This window comes from Capra hircus, chromosome 6, assembly GCF_001704415.2.
Source record: "Capra hircus breed San Clemente chromosome 6, ASM170441v1, whole genome shotgun sequence".
Lineage (NCBI taxonomy): Eukaryota > Metazoa > Chordata > Mammalia > Artiodactyla > Bovidae > Capra > Capra hircus.
Genome location: NC_030813.1, coordinates 16,603,294 through 16,618,875, shown reverse-complemented (window position 1 = coordinate 16,618,875; position 15,582 = coordinate 16,603,294). Strand labels below are relative to the sequence as shown.

The window sequence follows — 15,582 nt, the reverse complement described above, 5'->3', positions numbered from 1 at the left end:
AAAATATTTCTGAAAATTATAATACCTAACTACAGACAATTTCACCTTGTGTTTTAATAAAGTTATTTCTTAATATTTTTACTCTATGCTATCTATCTAAAATCTTGATGTTATATCTGTTATATGTAACTCCAAAATGACTCAAGAATTTTACTATGCTCTAGAATTAAAATGGAGAAAGAAAAGGCAAAGGGTGAAATACATCTCACATGATAATAATGAATGGGTTACATGAAGGGAGGCTCTTCTAGTACATTATTATTATGAGCTACATATTCAGAGATGGCACAGAGAGAAGAAAAAAGAGGCAGCTGTTTAATTTTAGAATTGACCAACTCTTTACATTTCTCATTATTTCAATAATATTTTAAGTCTATTAAAAACTAAACATCTATCTATTACTCTGCATAATCTAACCTAAGAGCATTTTAAAAGAATAAGAGAGGTCTTTGGCTCAATTAAAGTGCATCATAACTCCTCATACAAACAAGATTATGTGACCTCTGGTCAATCAGATTTATTTTGAATGTCACTTTCTTGTTGCTTAAACTAATAAAAATTTCAAAACAGTATAACTGCATGTGCTTCTTACTAAAGGAAAATCACCTGTGAATAAAAGTATTGATTATACATCACCTTCTTCAAATCTCCAATAGGATTTTGCATAGATGAGATGAAAGAAAAAGTTCACACTGAATTAGGGAATCTTAAAAAGTAAATAATGTATAATCTCATTATATCACCTGGGTGCCACTGAGTATTACATACAAAAAACAAGGAGCTAATACAACTCCCAGAGAAGACTCTTTCCTTCTCTTTCAGCTTCTCTTCAGACGTGAAATTCCTCTAGGCACACATTCTCTAACTGACTGGTGATAGAACAGATCCAAGAGCTTTGTCTAGATTTTATCTATCAAACCAGGAAGGGGAGTTATACCAAGCTACTGTGGATGTGACTCACCCCACCCCTGACTCTTTAGTGATGCAGAGGGATAAGATAATACCATTCATTCATTCCTTACAGTCCCAGGCAAATTTGAATGTGTTATTCCATTTATTATAACTGTCCTGCATTTTATAAATGAAGAAACTGAAACTCATGGAAAAGTGAAGTCGCTCAGTCGCATCCAACTCTTCGAGACCCCATAGACTGTAGCCCACCAGGCTCCTCCATCCATGGGATTTTCTAGGCAAGAGTACTGGAGTGGGGTGCCATTTCCTTCTCCAGGGGATCTTCCCGACCCAGGGATTGAACCCAGGTCTCCCGCATTGTGGGTAGATGCTTTATGGTCTGAACCACCAGGAGATCACCAACTCATAGAAATAAGCTAAAAATCACACAGCCTATAGGCAAAAAGGGCAAACTTTAAATCCAAACTGATTCCAAAGTCCAAACGTTTTGTAGCAGGCCATTTTGCCTTTCACTCTGGAAGTTTAAACTCAGAGCTGCACGCAGACTTAACTGAGATCAGCATGGTCCGAGAGCACGCTTAACTTGAGTGGACACTAAACCTCCCAGGTACTCCCAGGCTGCAACAGCTTGAATCTTTGCTTCCAGATGAAGACCTAGGGCCAGAGGGCACCCAGCCTCTTACCTGATACCTGTGCAGAAACGGGGTCAGCAAAGGTTCTTGAGGGCAGCAAACAGCTCTCACATCAGCTCTAAACATGGAGGACCTATACGTACAGGGCTGCTCATCTGCATATAAATATGGATCTTCCAGATCTGCATGATGGATGGAATTACAGTACCTGCCCACTAGCTCTTGCATTATCACTCTTCCTCTGGACGCTTCATGCTTTTGATCTTTCCAAACTTTTAAGCTAATGCACACTCTGAAACGTGACCATGAACCTTTTATAGAACCTCAGAATAAAGTACCTCTCTCACATGGTTAAAGACTAAAATGTAGACATCTCTAAAATCAGAAAGAATTTCTTCAAAGGCATATATTTCAGCACCATTGCTGAGACTTTTTCATACCTATGGCTGTTTTACAAATTACAGGCTTTTCTTGTCCATCTTTAAAAACTAGCATTTCTGCCACTACATTTAACAAATGACTTTTAGCACAATGTTTGTATAAACCGCACAAATATACACTGCATTATGAACTTTTTATCAGGGATAGTGAGAACAAATAGTAAATGATGGTAAAGATAAAAAGTTGACTTTTATATAGGCATTGGAACATATACAGCACCAGGGACCTCAGATTACCCTAATGTCAAATATGAATTTGAGGTGTGTTTGGTGTGTGATATGTATGTGTATATGTGCAGGGTGGGGAATGTGAAAAAGAGAGATGGAAGTGGGTTGACAGAGAGGATTCCCAGAAAAACAATGCAAACTAAAGGGCAAATTTGGCAACCTCCCTAAAACATGGGACGTTTTACATCCTTACACAATGTAAGTCTTATGTGTCATACACAAGATTCCAGGGCTGCCTACACCAAGTCTCCTTAACTCAATGTGATGCAACAAGCTATTCACCTGGAGACACCTAGAACACCAGGTGTCTCCTAGTGAACACCTATAAGAAAGCAGTCCAGCAGCTGGAATCTGGCAGTCATGGTAGTAAAGCCATCTGGCTAAGTGAGTAGGAGGAGAGGAGAGGTTTCAGAGGGTGTGGAAGTGTTAAGTTCCCCCACGGAGAGCAGAGCATAGAGAGCAGGCAAGAACCCAAGAAGGGCATCTCAGAGATATCCTTGGGGATCCAAGACACTGTGACGAAGACGTCTTCACAGACAGATCACCCAAAGAAGTATCTCAGAATTTCTTTGTTGCCACTGAGCAGTTCACTGAGTGATACAAGTGTTTTCATTTACTAGCGGATCATTTTCAAGTCTATTCTAACTCATAGGTAGTGACTATTATTAGCAATCAAAAGTGAAAGTGAATTTCTTTTGGTTTTCTTAAATGCACTCTGAGGAGTTAAAAATTATGATGAAGGTTAGCAAATAAAACTTTTAAGTTGAATCTTTAAAAATGGCTGAAAAGGACCTTTTCCCCCCAAGTGAATCATCAAAATGCTTCTATAAATAAAAACCCAAAGAGTACAATCTAGCATAATCAGGAGCCATGCCAAGAGAAGTAGTTAAATCACAGAAATACTTAAGTTTAGGCCAGACATTTAAAGATGGGAGAATGGAGTTGCTGATTTACCGGACGTCAACAGCTCAGTGCAATGCCCTCAAGGCAGCTAAGGCACCAGCGTGAAGAAAAAGAAACAGCAGGAAAAGCTGACTTGAAAACGTGGTAATCAGAACAGCATGGCGGAAAACAATCAGCCAGTAGCTGACGCTTGACAGAAAAGTGTTCAAAGCAAGTTAAAAGTTTCGTGAGGCAAGTAAGCCGAGATGGAACGTGATAAACGAGAAGACATATCGCTGCAGTATGTATTGTCACTTTAGGCAATTAAGGAGCAGTATTAACCGGTTTTTGCCAGGCTGTTATCACAACTATGGTTGCCAGAAAGTACTAACACTCTTTTCTAAATCCACCAAGTCATTTAGATTTTTGACTGAGACAATTAGTTTCACCACATGGTACTTTTTTTATGGCTGGTGATTCGGGTCATTCTTTCTCCGATGGGACAAATGCCACTTTTCCGTTAGCACGTGCACAGAAAAGCACACAGAATTTGTACTGTCACATACCATCTCACTTTGAAATACTGATTAGGATATCAGACCCACATACATTTTTACAGTGGTAAGTTTTAAATAAAATTACTTTCAGTTACAAAAACTTGAGGATGATTGTTCATGAACCTCTAAAAGGTGTTCCCTCTGCTCCAAGGTAATCAGAAAGCACTTAACTTGGAATCAATGGCACCGCGCTCCAGTACTCTTGCCTGGAAAATCCCATGAATGGAGGAGCCTGGTGGGCTGCAGTCCATGGGGTCGCTAAGTAGGACATCACTGAGCGACTTCACTTTCACCTTTCACTTTCATGCATTGGAGAAGGAAATGGCAACCCACTCCAATGTTCTTGCCTGGAGAATCCCAGGGACGGGGGAGCCTGGTGGGCTGCCGTCTATGGGGTGGCACAGAGCCAGACACGACTGAAGTGACTTAGCAATAGCAATAGCAGCATTAAGAAACCTAAGCTTGATAAAAAAGAAACCTAAGCTTGACTATCACTGTTAGTGTACTCAGATTCAGTTTATTTCACTGTCTTGAACTGAAAAAAAAAAAATTTTTTTTAAATAATCATTTCTATGCTTTTGTACTTTCGAACCTTTACAGTCTAAAAAGATCATTTGAAGATGATCATCGTAACTTCATCACCTCTTAAAAATGTTCAAATCCACATATTCAGATGTCGAGTTTATTTTTCTTTCCAGGAGAAAAGAGCACATGAAGCAAGCATGCAGGTAAAGCTTCAGATTGTTTCAGTTGGCAACAGGATTATTCTGGTGGCAGCCATTCTGTGGACCAATTACAATCCTAACATAGGAACCATCAGGCTTCCCAGGTGGCACTAGTGGTTAAGAACCTGTCTGCCCATGCAGGCAGATCTAAGAGATGTGAATTCAATATCTGGGTCAGGAAGATTCCCTGGAGCTGGGCGCGGCAACCCATGCCAGTACTCTTGCCTGGAGTTTACCATGGACAGAGGAGCCTGGAAGGCTGCAGTCCCTAGGGTCGCACAGAGTCAGACCCGACTGAAGCGACAGCATGCACACGCACGCACTCATATAGAGCCATCTCAGCGGGATCCCTTAACCTTTCCTGAGTCGCAGTTTGACCTAAAGTCTGTGCCAGTAAGCAGAATATGTGTACTCTACATTTGCAGCACCAGGAAGCAGGACTCTTGCTCATCCTGTGAGTCTATTCACATTTAATCCCTGACACCCCAGTGCCTAAGTTACAAGGTGCTTTGGAAACAATCACTGAATTGCTGAAAGGTGAGAATATTTTGACTGGTCCTCAAATTGGTTACAGTATTTTTAGAGAATCATTAGAAAGTTGGCTATCCTTACATTTCAGAGTTGTATTTTCAAAATATAACTTCTTAAACTCTTGGCTTCTGCTTATGCAAATAAACACATCTATGTTGAAGAGGAAGTCTCCTCCCTCACTGGAATCTTCTTCAGATGCCAGAGATGGAGCTAAGGCAGAAGCCTGCAAGGGTGTCAGGGGAAGTTTAGACACCTACCTATGTGCCTTAGGACAAAACGCATGAGACTGATATCTTGAAGAACAATCACTCCCTAGTTTGATTAAGCCTCTGTATCTAATTAATGTGAGAATATTATATCAAATGACTTTGCAAATTATAAAATGCTATACCATTGTAGCATGGCAATTCAAAGTGAGCTATAAAACCAACACCAACAATTCATTCGACTAATTCAAATTTAGATTAAAAAGTGTCTATTAATTTTAAAAACAAATTTACATGGGAATGATGAACTACAGAGAAAAACAATTGAAGAAATAAAGCAATACAGATTATGTGCATTAAGAAATGGCTTTGCAAAGACTGCCTAATCTCTCAGTGTCTGTAAACTGCTCACACGTCCAAGGACTCTTATGTGCTTGGCTGAAACAAACATTATTCATAATTTATACTGCCTGTTGTGTTACCCTGCAGGATAGATATTAATAATTCTTACCTTAGTCACAGTCACATAATATTACTTAGATAAGAGTATTTCCATTTAAGCTTTTCTTTTGAAAAATACTTAATCCTCTGTGGTTTTAATTCTGGGAAGGAAAAGTCATCTTCTACGCAAGAGGAAAATAAATAGCTATAGACTCAAGCCTGGTGGATATGTCTTTCTTGTTCATTTGAAAGAGAAAAGAGAGAAAGTGAGAGTGAACATGGAGATGGTTTCGTTGGGTTCAATTTAAAGGAAACAAAAATTCATTCACAACTTGGAAGATTTCTTCCATGATGGTTACCTTTTATAAATAAATAACATGATTTATTTAAAGATTTACTCATACTTAAGCAGATTAAGTCCTTCCCACAATTATTTTAAAACATTATTATTTTTCTAACACCATGCTATGTTTATCTTATGATTAAATGGTCATAGTGGGAACATAAAAAAGTAAAGAATTTTATCAGGTGCATTTTTTGTCATTAAAAGTTTCACATACAGAGCATAAGAAAGATAAGGATTCTATTTATGCATTAATTTACAATATTTAAACATATTGAATGCTTAATATTCCACTGAGGTTGATTTAGATTTTTGCTACTATAAACAGTGTCTACTTATTTCTATACAAATATCTGACTATATATGATTATTTCTTAGGACTTCCCAGGAGGTGCTAGTAGTAAAGAACCTGCCTGCAATGCAGGAGACATGAGATGAGGGTTCCATCCCTGGGTGGGGAAGCTCCCCTGGAGGAGGGCATGGCAGTGCACTCCAGTATTCTTGCCTGGAGAATCCCGTGGATGGAGGAGTTGGGTTGGCTACAGTCCATAGGATCCGCAAAGAGACGGACATGACTGAAGCGACTTAGCACGCACACAATTAACTCCTTATGATACAACAATTATAAGACAGTGTTATTCCAAGTATACAGTTCATATATTTTATTTATTCATATTGTATTATATAAAATGCAGAATATATATTTTTCTGGGGTATAATTCTACATGCATATAGATATATGTATTTATTCAGACATATGTTTGTAAATATATCTATATGAAGAAAGAAGGAAGGAAATAAAGAGAAAATGAAGGAAGCAAGGAAGGCGGTGAGGAAGGAGAAGATAGGAAGAGAGGAAGGAAGAGAGAAAGAATACATGGAAATGGTAATTATTTCTTGGTAGTGGAATGATGAGCAATTATTTCTATCCTGAGAGTTTTCTATACTTCCCAACATTTTTCTAGCCCCATGTCTTGATCATAAAAATATTTAGCATGATACCTAATTCACTGCAGAAATTTTTAAACAGAACCAAATTTTTTCCATAGTAGATTCATTCACTCAAAGATCTAGGTCAGTGATTTGAATTCCATTTTCCAACTTGCTCAATTCAGGGTGTTTTTAATTACTTGGAAGAATTTGAAAAATTCTTCAAACTATTCTTTAAAATTCAATAAGTAAGCGTTTTGAATTCACCTTCTATGGACGCCCCACATCATTTCTAGGAATGGGGCTGTCATAGACACAGGGGCAGGAGAGTTCTAGAGTCAAGAACCAACTATAGAAGGCCATGGTTCATGTAGACTGGAGATTCCTGCTCAGTTGAGTTTGTTGGGAAACTGCAATTTTGCAGACCAAAATATTTAGGCTTGGGGATTTAGCTGTATTATTTTATAAAGCCATTTAAAGGATGTATAATTTTGGATATAAATGTGTATCAAACTTCTAAAACAAACTACATCTCCAAGTTCTTTCACCAACTGGCATGGAATCTGGAAGGTGTAAATAAATGACAAGTTTACAAACATACATTTAATAGAATACAATAAACACATAGAATATATGTGAGTAGAGACACCTGCTCAGCTTCCACTGTTTTGAAAAATACATGCTTTTTAAAGAATACAGAGGCAATTTTTACTGCCTAACAAATTTTTCTTAAATTGTATATAATGAATAATTTGGCTTCTCCCAATTTTATTACATCTTTAAAAGTGTGCTATTTTGATTGTGCCAGATAATATGAGAAGCCAATTTGTAAACATCTCTCAGTCTGATTAAATTTATGTAAATGCCCAATTTTCTAAATATTGTGCAAAAAATGGACTTCATGCTCTCTGCAGCTGCCTTACATGTTTGCATTAATAAATTAATTAAAGCAGAGTCAACTAATTGATAATACATGAGTCACATAATGCTTTTTGCTCCAGTAAGACAGAGCCCTAAAAATGAAAACCTATTTCAAAATTCAGGCGGAGAGGCTCTGTAAGCCCAGAAGCTTGCGTACTTTAGAGACCAAGGTGTTTGGGGCTGTATCATAACAACTATAACTTACTTACTGACTCCCACAAGGCACCAAGAGCGCCACGAATGACATTTCCATTACAATAAGCCTACAAATTCGGGGTCATTTCCATCATTTGTAGTTGAATGAACCAAGTTTCAGAGAGGCTGGGTAACATTCGCAATCACACAAGTTCAAAAACAGAAAAGCTATGACAAACCTAGAGCGTATTCAAAAGCAGAGACACTATTTTGCTGACAAAGGTCCATCTACTCAAAAGTTATGGTTTTTCCAGTGAAGTCCCTCAGGCGTGTCTGACTCTTTGAGACCCCATGGACTGTAGCCAACCAGTCTCCTCCATCCAGGGGATTCTCCAGGATACTGGAGTGGGTTGCCATTTCCTTCTCCAGAGGATCTTCCCGACCCAGAGATCAAACCCGGGTCTCCCACGTTGTAGGCAGACACTTTACCATCTAAGCCACCAGGGAAGTCCATGGTTTTTCCAGTAGTCATGTATGAATGTCAGAGTTGGACTACAAAGAAGGCTGAGCGCTGAAGAACTGATGCTTTTGAACTGTGGTGCTGGAGAAGACTCTTGAGAATCCCCTGGACTGCAAGGAGATCAAACCAGTCAATCCTAAAGGAAATCAACCCTGAATATTCACTGGAAGGTGAAGCTGAGTTCCAATACTTTGGCCACCTGGAAAAACTGTGATACTGGAAAAGATTGAGGGCAAGAGGAGAAGGGGGCAACAGAGGATAAGATGGTTGGATGGCCTCACTGACTCAACAGACATGAGTTTGAGCAAACCTCAGGAGACAGCGAAAGACAGGAAAGCCTGGCCTGTCCACAGGATTGCAAAAATGTCAGACACAACTGAGCGACTGAACAACAATCCAGAGGAAGCAAGTAGCAGTCATTCTTCACTCTCCTTTGAATCAGATAAAAGATATAGCTGCTCTAGCTAGACATAGCCATACACCAAACACTTAATATTCTGCACACACAAAACACACATTTTAAGTCCATCCATGGATTCTCTAGCAAATCTTTCATCCCAGGTTAAGAATTCTTGCATAGACAAAAATAAACATTTTATGGGGAAGGGAGGAATAGAGTCCCCAAAAGGTAACTGAGGAGGAAGAGCATGAAAAACAATAACAATAAACGTGAGTTTGATAAAGCCCATATTGGAGAGAATTTCAAAAAGAGAATTAAATGAAGACTGCAAAGAGTCCATTGCATTTAACCCACAGGAAGTAAGAATATGAAATGTAATTGTCTGAGCAGTGAGGTGAGAAAGTTAAGGCAAGATAAGCTCCAGAAGTGGCAAGCAGGTGTCATCCCAAGTGGCAACTCTAGTTGTGAAAGGCCACCTGGGATAATGTGTTAAGAGAAGGCTTTGAGGCTGGGCTATAGACTTTGAAAATGGCACTGGGATTAATCAGCAATGTCTATAAAAGGCAAAAAGTGGAAAGCATGTGTACCAACTCTTCATCAATCTCAGCCGACAATTCTTTTGAGTAGTTGTGTATAAAGGGAAGTAAAAAAACCGGATAGAAGCTAAAAGGGCTGTAGATTAGAAGTTTTTTTTTTCTTCTTTATTTGTTTTTGCAGTAGAAGGGAAGAATCTGACAATGTTTGCAAACTGACAGACAACTCTTAGCTGAGAGGAAAGAAAAGGCTTTTAGAGCACAATGTATCAATACAAGAGAACACAAAAAGAGGTGGTGTCAGAGAATCAGGGCAAGGAGAAGAAACATCCCTCGGTCTGAGAAGAGGAGAAAGGAAGTGAGGCTAGATGCAAATAATCCATTTGGGTGTACAGGGGCAGAAAATGGGAGGTATGCTAAACCCTAAATCTCAAAGCACTCTGAAGTAGAAGTCATCTGGGTGTGGGATGAAGGTGGGAAAACTGTGGTTGATAGCTCATTTATTCAATCAATCAATATTCGTAAGCCACTCCTGTGGGTTAGGCATTTTTCAAATACTAGGAATAGTAAATATGAGAAATAAAGCAAAATCCATTGTAGGAGGAGACAGACTGCAGAAAAATGTTTATAAATAATCCACCCAGTAGTGATAATGGTAAAGAAGAAAAATATATGAGGATAAGGAGGACAGAATAGGAGGGTCCTGTTGTATAGGGTCATCAAGGAAGAAAAGAGGAAAAGAGGGAAAATGAAGAGCAAGAGGAGTGCCCACTAAGGAGATAAGATCTTCCAGTCCAGGGTCTGGATGCAAGGGAGCGACAGGAAACAGGCAGGGATGCAGTCATAGAGGCAGAAAGCAAAGAACTGAAGAGCCTCTTGATGAAAGTGAAAGAGGAGAGTGAAAAGTTGGCTTAAAATGCAACATTCGGAAAACTGAGATCATGGCATCTGGTCCCATCACTTCATGGCAAATAGATGGGGAAACAGTGGAAACAGTGACAGACTTTATTTTGGGGGGTTCCAAAATCACTGCAGATGGTAACTGCAGCCATGAAATTAAAAGATGTTTGTTCCTTGGGAAAAAAATTTATGACCAACCTAGACAGTATATTAAAAAGCAGAGACATTACTTTGCCAACAAAGGTCCATCTAGTCAAGGCTATGGTTTTTACAGAAGTCATGTATGGATGTGAGAGTTGGACTGTGAAGAAAGCTGAGCACTGAAGAATTGATGCTTTTGAACTGTGGTGTTGGAGAAGACTCTTGAGAGTCCCTTGGACTGCAAGGAGATCCAACCAATCCATCCTAAAGGAAATCAGTCCTGAATATTCATTGGAAGGACTGATGCTGAAGCTGAAACTCCAATACTTTGGCCACCTGATGCAAAGAACTGACTCATTTGAAAAGACCCTGATCCTGGGAAAGACTGAAGGCAGGAGGAGAAGGGGACAACAGAGGATGAGATGGTTGGATGGCATCACCAACTCAATGGACATGAGCTGGAGTAAACTCTGGGAGTTGGCAATGGACAAAGAGGCCTGGTGTGCTGCAGTGCATGGGGTTGCCAAGAATCGGATCTGAATGAGTGACTGAGCTGAACTGAATATTGTGAAGAAAGTGGTATAAGATTTGTAGACAGATTGAATGCAGGGTGTGAGAAAAAAGAGGAGTCAGGAGTGACTCCAAGATTTGACTGGAGCAACCAAAGGAATGGCGATGTCATTTACTGTTGTGGAGAAGACTAAAGAGGAGCAGGGTTGGGGAATTTGGTTTTGGACATATGGTTTGGGGTATCTGTGAAACAGCCATGTAGGGATGCTGAGTAGATAGTTAGATATATAAGTCCAGACTAGAGGAGAAGTCTAGGCTGCAGATATGAATCTGGGAACCTTTGACATATAGATAATATTAAAACCATGAGATTACATGCAATCACCTAGCAAGTGAATGCAAATAAGGAAGAAAAAGGGTCCAAGGACTGAGCCTTCGAGCACAACATTTAGAGACCAAGAAGAAGTGAAGGAACTAGCCAGGCTCACTAGGAGGGGCCAGTGAGATTGGAGGCACACCTTGACAGAGAGATACCCACCAAAGAGATAAGCAATAAAAGTGTTTCAACAAGAAAAGAGCAATGGGCTCTGTTAAATATGATCTAGTAACATTTGAACAGAACCCTGATCCCTGAATTTGTCATAGTGAAGGTAATCAGTGACCCTAACAAGAAGGATTCAGCGGAGTGGTAGATATTAATATCTTGTTAGCATCAAGAGATAGTTATGGACACATCTTCCTAGGAGTTTTGTTGTGAAGGACAGTGGACGCAAAATGCAACAGGGTCTAGAGAAAGGTATGGGGTCAAGGAAAGTTTTTTTCCCCTAAGATGGATGATCTATGGCTTCATCTGTGTTAAGAGAATTATTTAATAGAGAGGAAAAATTGATGATACAGAACAGAAACAACAATTGAAGAGCAATGACCTTGAGCAAGGCAGAGGGGATTGGTTCAACTGCACAAGGAAGGAACAGTTTGTTTGTTGTAGCAGGAGGAAAGGAGGGTAGAGATCTAAGTAAACGATCAGATTTGGTGGTGGGAGTGCACAGAATTCTATTCTGATGGCTTCTATTTTCTCAGAGAAACAACAAACAATACTTTTGAACAACATTCAGTGTGAAGGAGATGCTAGAGAATTGAGCAAGGAAAAAATCTAAAACAGCTAAGAAAGTTAGACAGTGACTGGATTGCAGACGTGGACAGCACCGTGCATCCTCAGGATCAGCGGCTGAGAGTTTAAAATGAGGCCAGTTAGCAGGGTTGTTTTCCTCTATCTGCCTTCAGCTGGGCAGGTGCAGGTGCAGAGTGGAGGGTGACTTGGATTTAAGTAGGTTTGTGGTCTCCCCAGGGCAAGACAGAGGGAGAGAGGGAGTTAGAGGTGTACGCAAACAAGAGCAGGAGTGCAATGATCGAACAAGACATCTAATCTGTTCAGGAGGAAAGTGAGGATATGAGAGGGCCACAGGACAGTGTTTTCCAGTTCTTGGTCAGATTAATTTTTTATTCTTTCCACATTACATTTATGATATACCCAGTAGACTATCTTTAATAAGTACAATTAGTAGAATGTCTGCTGTGATCTTAATCTATCATTATAGTTTTTAACCAGTGATGTTTTAACAGTTTTTAAAACCATACTTCTAACTTTATTTTAGTTATGTTCCTATCTCCTTAGGCTTAATTACAGGAATACAGTTTCAATAACATGTACTATAACAATAATAAAAATAATATTATCTATATTCAATAGAGACTCGAAAATTATTAGAAGCATAGAGCAATTATGCAAAGTATGTTGCCTAGTGAGTGGACACTCAGTCATGAATGACTCTTTGAGACCCCATGGACTGTAACCTGCCAGACCCCTGTCCATGGGATTTCCCAGGCAAGAATAGCGGAGTGGGTTGTCATTTACTTCTCCAGGGGATCTTCCTGATCCAGGGATCAAACTGCATTTCCTGTGTCTCCTACTTTGCGGGCAGATTCTTTACCACTTGAGCCAGCAGAGAAGCCTGTATGTTGCCTAAAAGGCTATGGATTTCCTATAATTCACCTTTCCAGACATTGTTCATGATAAGCTACCATAGAATTTCCATGAATCACCATTTCCTACATTTTCTGTAAGAAGGCCAAAGAAACTTTACCAATCAAGTCACAAAACTTCAAGGATTACAGTGGCTATGTTAACAAAGTGCTGCTGAAATGCCAGAGAAGAAATATGGCACCTGGAGGGCTCAAGCAGGCCCAGCAGGATCTGACCCAACTTCAAAACTTCAATTTTGCTCCACCAAAGATAACGACATCTCATCTTGACCAAATCAAGGCTCAGTTAGACGTGGGAGTCCAAGCCCTTGGCTCAGCCACTGGAGGGATCCATGGCCCTTGCGTGCGTGTATGTGTTCAGTCATGTCCGATTCTTTGTGAATCCATGGGTTGTAGCCCTCCAGGCTCCTATGTCCATGGAATTTTTCAGGCAAGAATACTGGAGTGGGTGCCATTGCCTCCTCCAGGAGAATCTTCCTGACCCAGGTATCGAACCTACGTCTCCTGCGTCTCCTGCACTGCAGGCGGATTCTTTACCAACTGAGCGCCCTGGGAAGCCATGGTCCTTGTGACCTCCCTCCTCCTGCTCCAGGCTCCTGACCTCAGAGATTCTTGTTCCTGTTCTCCACCCAGTCTGGCTGCCCTCCTGCCCACTTCACTTGTTGAAATCCCATCCAGGCTTTTTAGAGCTTTCATTTCTTTCAAAGACCTGCCTGTTTTCTCACAGCAGATAGGAACTTTATTTCTTCTGAATAGCCACAGATCATTTCCTTAATTATTTTATGTCATTATATTCTGCCTTAAACTATGGATCTTGGTATCTTACTTCCCCTATTAAACGGTATGCTCTTTGAACAGCTAACACTTATGGTGCTGCAACAGTTAGCACTGTGCCTTTTGTTTTGTGAGCATTAACAGGTACCATCGTTAGCCCCATTATACAGTTGTGGAAACAGACAGACAGAGTGAATGACTTGCCCAAGATCACACAGCTGGAAAGTGGCAGTACTGAAGTACTTTCAGATTCTAGAACCTGAACTTTTTAGCTATTATTCTAAACTCCATCCTGGACAGTAGAAGGCATATAATATTTGATTTTAAAAGTTTATCTTTGTATGAATTTTTATTCAATCAATCCACTAAAGGCCAAGCACTATGGTAGTGCTAGAGGAACAAGGAAAAGTAAGGCACAGACCCTTCAGTTACAAGTGACACAGAGAAATTCGTACATTGTCAGATTTCCATATTTTATTGTATTTTTTTCTTCCCAAGCAACTGGAAGACCTTTTGACATAGGTTTGAATTGTGGAAACTAGTTAATCCTCTCTTCTTGCTGCGACGAAAATGATTGAAAAGTAAACTATCCTAATTTATTTTAATAGATACCGTTATGCAGTTAATGATGCTGGGGCTAAATTAGAGATTGTAACATCATCAAGAGTACACTGAATACATTTCAGTTCTCCTATAACGTAAATGTTCTCAGTTGAGATGGGGACTGTAACTTAGCATTTTTAGAGCCACTGGCTAAATTACCTCTATTGATGAAGCTTAGCAGGTTCTTTCTGAATGATTCTAAATAGCCGCTGAGGGCTAAAAGATAGTCTTCCCTGGGCTGTGGCCACAGCATGCCAGGAGCCTCCTGGGGAGAGAATAAAGCTCGAGTTCCCATGCATGAATGGTTCTATGTCCTGCCTGGAGCACGCTGACTGGCCATCCTTGAAATTGTATAAATGAAAGGAAGTAGGCACAGGTAGAGGCTTGTATTAATAATTGGTGTGCATGAAGCAAATTAGGCTAACCCACCAGGTCCTTCCTAAAGGGGTGGAGGGGCGGTACAAGCCTCCAGAAATAAAGTCTGCTAAAGCCATCTCTTCAAAGCTTTTGACAAACTGCAAACCTTAGCCATTTATTTCTTTTTCCCATGGAAAGGGGAGTTCGGGGAGAAGTTTCAGTTCACGCACACCCACATGCACACACACCGTATAGGTGTATGAAGCATGAACTAGGACATGAGAGTTATGTAGCACTGTCCTTATTCACAAAGGAAGTCGAGGGACCTGGTTCTGCCATTAAGTCGAGGGAGGATTTTTCACCGATGTCAGAGGCCAGGTGTGGTGCAGTTCCGGGTTCCTTTAGCCCCTGCCTCTATTCCCACATGCACCATCGGTACTAGTGGAATCTGGCCTCCTTATTTGTACAGTCACGTTGTGACTGCAGGCAGGCACAGTGAAGGGCAGTCCCCATCAGAAGAGAGAGCTCAAGTATTTCAACCAAACCATGATTCATTTCAAACTTTTGAAGGAAAAAAATATGTTTGAAACCGCTTTCCTTTATGACCCTAGATAATAGAGTTTTCACCTATTTTCTGTATAGACATCTCCCAGATTTCTAAATTCTTTTCAGCATCACCCTTTCACGAAGAGCCCATGGTAGTTAAGGATAATGAGATATCAAACCTAACAATGTGGTAGAATCATATTTTATTCTAACTCATATAGGAAAAGAAAATAATTTATTTTTGCAGAAATATCCTTTACAACAAACATACACCTCATTTAGTCTCAGGCCATTCTGTAATAAATTTTTATCATTTCATTTGCATAATAATTAACTTTGTTTAAATAAGGTTTGAATCCAAAAACCAAAAAA

At 39.9% G+C, this 15,582-nt stretch overlaps 1 protein-coding gene across 1 annotated transcript in view; it reads right to left on the bottom strand.

Moving 5' to 3' along the window:
- Nucleotides 1-15,582, bottom strand: part of COL25A1 (collagen type XXV alpha 1 chain) — a 195,045-nt gene that overhangs the window by 162,102 nt on the left and 17,361 nt on the right. The window lies entirely within an intron of this gene.